Source organism: Phaseolus vulgaris, chromosome 6 (assembly GCF_000499845.2).
Source record: "Phaseolus vulgaris cultivar G19833 chromosome 6, P. vulgaris v2.0, whole genome shotgun sequence".
Taxonomy (NCBI): domain Eukaryota; kingdom Viridiplantae; phylum Streptophyta; class Magnoliopsida; order Fabales; family Fabaceae; genus Phaseolus; species Phaseolus vulgaris.
The window spans coordinates 10,747,782-10,751,812 of NC_023754.2; the positions used below are offsets into that span (position 1 = coordinate 10,747,782).

Below are 4,031 nucleotides of genomic sequence, written 5' to 3' on the forward strand. Positions count from 1 at the left end.
CACATCTGTAGTTTTTTAAGTGTTTAAAGTAAAAGGAAGTTTTTTTGTTTGGCACGATTTCAAATATCACACAAAGACAGTTTTCCGACAGGAATAAAAGGATATTAAGTTCTCAAAACATGTAATCTTTCATCAGAAAGATGTCTTAGTCTATAATGCCACACATTAAAGTCCTTAGCAATGTAGATAACAAAAGGAACAATATTATGTGTGGCAAAAATGTGAAAAATTGCATAATTAAAAATGTACAAGCCAACTTTGACACTAACTAAACCATTCTTCTCTTGAGTTAGGTTGTCCTGAGGCACATACAAAACATCTTTAAGATTTTTTTTTCATTAAAAACAACAGTTCCAGAATATTCAGCATATACATGATTACCATTAGGTAAATTGATGAGAATAAGTTTAATATTCTTATATGTAGTAAAAGTTGATAAAATAGCGCATACATGATCTGTTGCTCCAGAATCAAGAATCCAAAAGTTTCTAGTTTTATTTGAAGAATTTAAAATATTACCCGTTGAAGACTGCTCAAGAGTTTTGTGATTTGAATCTGCAGAGAAGGATCCCACTTGGTTTATTTGGGCAGCACCATTGTTTCTATTTTTTTTTTAACATCTCATAAAGAATTTGATATTGTTGAGTTGTGAAGTGATTATCTTTGTTTTCCTGTTCTTTTGACCAATGCTCAAAAAAATTATCACTAGAAGCAATCACATTATTAGCTTGGTTATTTTGACCATTGCTATAGAATCTATATCCAGGGGGATAACCGTGTTTCTTGTCGCAAGAATCAATGGCATGACCACTTACTTCTATTACAATAGGTGCACAGTTTTCTATTGTCATTATTTTTTAAGGTTCTATTTTCTTTTTTGGGAAAACCAATTTTCTAAAACAAGCACTTTCATAATGACCAGATTTACCATAAAAGGTACATACAACAAAATGATTCACATGATTAGTAGAAAAATTCACATTAGTAGAAGAAACATTATTGATATTAGAAACAAGGTAACTACTAGCTAATTGTGTTTCCTGTTAGGGAGAAGATTTTTTTATATAGAGGGAATAGGATCCTTAAGCAAAACATGGGATTTGATATTGTTATATTGATCATTCAAACCCTTAAGGAGTTGCATTGCTTGGTCCTCACATTTTCTAACATATGATAAGGGTAACAATACATGTATCTTGATGAACACATAGAGGATTAGATCTAACATTGTTCAATTCATCCCAAATAATACTAAGCTTAGTAAAATAATCTGTCATAGATAGGTCACCTTTGTTCAAAGAAGCAGCTTCAAACTGTAAATCAGAAACTCTAGAAAAATTACCCTGAGAATACCTAACTTTTAAGTTGTTCCAAATATCCAGAGCCATTTTCATCCAAACTATACTTTGTCTAATGGGTATAGAAACTTAGTGAACTAACCATAAAACTACTATGTTGTTACATATGTACTAGTAGGGTAAGTGGAGTGATCTTTTGCTGGACAAGGATGCGTACCGAGAACGAATTCTATTTTATTCTTCGTACTCAACATTGTTAAGATTGATTGACTCCAAGAATGGTAATTTGTTGATTCGAGCAGCGGTGACACCAACAGTGTGGTAGGGTTTTCGCCAAGATGCAAGTAGAGGTAGCTACTTGTTGATTGACTAGGTTGTTCCATTTGAGTGGAGGAGGAAGTGGATATATTTCGTTCTTCCGCCATATCTGTAAAAGGGAAAAAAAGTAGGGTTCAGAAAACAAGAACTGAAGAAAGATTGAGAAAGAAACAGGAAATGGAAGATCAAATTTGCGCAAAAGTAAAAAGAAAAAAAAATTGAAACAAGAACATCAGAGTCACCCAGCAGAGCTCTTCAAATGAAGAGCTCTGATACCATAATAAGATTCAGCCAAAACAGTGATGGAGAAGCGCCTTGAGGAAGATGATGGTGCGCGTGAGAGCAAGGCACAAAGATTCAACAAATTGCTTGAGATGAGTCGATGGTGGAAAAATGCTTTGAAGAAGATGATGGAATGTGCCTTCAGCAATGAACATAACACACTTAACACTGTAAAAATCAATGTAAGCAGAGAAAGCAATGGTGCAAGAAGAACCCTAAAATAAGGGGAAGAACAGAGAAAAAAAGAACGAGAAAGGAGAGAGAAACCGATATGTCTTATTATGTGTGTTATTGAACATTTACAAGGGTGTATATATAAAAAAAAAACAGAAAACATATGGGCCAAATACATGGGCTAAAGAAAAACAAAAATTAACAGAAAGTGAAAAAATCAATAGAGGCCCAATAAAACTTTATCATATACATTTCATCAATTTTTTATTCATTATTATATTGAATTTTATATTTTAATATTTATTAAATTAAAATTGAAAATTCATTAACTTGTTGCGTGTTGTGATCATTCCCTTACCTGATTGATTATTTCTTCCTTTAATTTCATTCTTTTACAACTTTCACTCATCACCTTCGTTTAATAGAATGGACTACAAGCATTATAAAAAAACATAACCTTCTTCAATATCAAAGAACATAGTGTCTTCTTCAATGTTAGTTTAGTGTTGTTTGAAGTCACAATTCACATAAGTAATACCTAAAATAATTTATTTTAGTTTTTTTTAGGATTTCATCACAATATATAGAAATACCATACAGTGTTTAATTTTGGTAACATCATAATACATAATGTTACATCAAATAATAAATTAAGTATTTTTAGATTTTTTTTACTTTTGAAATTCAAAACAAGAATTCAAAATATTTTTATGAAGTTAAAACACTTATAGAAGAATGAATATATATATATATATATATATATATAACAAAAATTAAATTTTTGCATAAGTTAAAAATAAAAAGTTATAAGATTTATATAAAAGAACTTTTGCAAATTAACTTAGGCATAAATTAATTTTAATTTATGGAAAAAATTAATTTTTGTTTTTAGTTTTTTATCTTAAAAGTGGTTGTAGAGAATCTTGCTTAAACTAATAAAAGACAATCTCATATCACTTTAATCATCTTGCATGTGACATCAATTGTTCTGTGATTAATTGTGGTGTTTGCATTGTTACACTCTTAAGTAAATTTAGTTACACCCTAAATATCAACTATAACTCTTGGTCTAGTAATAGGAAGTACTCGATCAAACAATTCATATCAAAGTCATATCACGATTTTGATTGTCAGTCGGAAAATTGTTAAGGTGAAGATTGTTATAGGTGGTGTTAATTCTCCCATTATACATATGCTAGTGGGCCAAGTCACATTTGAATAATTTTGGATTGCTACACTCTTAAATAAAAAGAGTTGTACATTGACGGTCAATTATAGCTTATAACTTAATGATAGTGCTAAATCCAGTGAAATGAAAATGAAATGTTTTTATAAAGGAAAATTAAAAATTCTATGTGAGACCCCACTTTCCTATAAACTCCATATAAAACAATAAAAAACAATAAAGGCTTACAAAACTAAGGTATTGAAAAAAAAAAGAATTATATAATAACATATGTACATTCATCCAAAAGGGTAATAATATAAACTAATATCTTATTCTTGTCCAAATTTAACTTCTCAAGGTTTTCACATAGATAAAAAAAAACAAGATTAGTTTGTTGAAATACAAATATGCATATAACTATAAACAATTCAAATGTTTAATCATTCATTAATCATTCATTAATCATACATTAACACATTTATTTATATATCAAAATGATATTCAACAAGAAATATTCGTTAACACCTTTTAAGTATCTAAATCATTCTCACCACCTCAAGTGTACTTGAGGTCTTAATCTATACGATTTAGATACTCAATAAAGTTAAAATATCTCTATTAAATATAAGTGTATGTACTTAATGCATATATACAAACAAAGGTTCTCATACCATTAAATTTTTATGACTTAAATTGAACTCTTATCATAATCATTTCAATAACAATCAACAATATAACATCACTTTAAACCACAACATCACACCATTACTTTGAATAATTGAACTAAATAA

The 4,031-nt window shown here is 29.1% G+C and overlaps 1 long non-coding RNA gene across 1 annotated transcript; it reads right to left on the reverse strand.

The window, feature by feature from the left end:
• Positions 1 to 1,215: 1,215 nt before the first annotated feature.
• LOC137831087 (uncharacterized) lies at positions 1,216 to 2,246 on the reverse strand. The gene is made up of 2 exons (XR_011084331.1): positions 1,931 to 2,246; positions 1,216 to 1,725 (listed from the first exon to the last, which is right to left on the reverse strand). It is a non-coding gene; the product is annotated as an uncharacterized lncRNA (long non-coding RNA).
• Between the last annotated feature and the right edge of the window lie 1,785 nt (positions 2,247 to 4,031).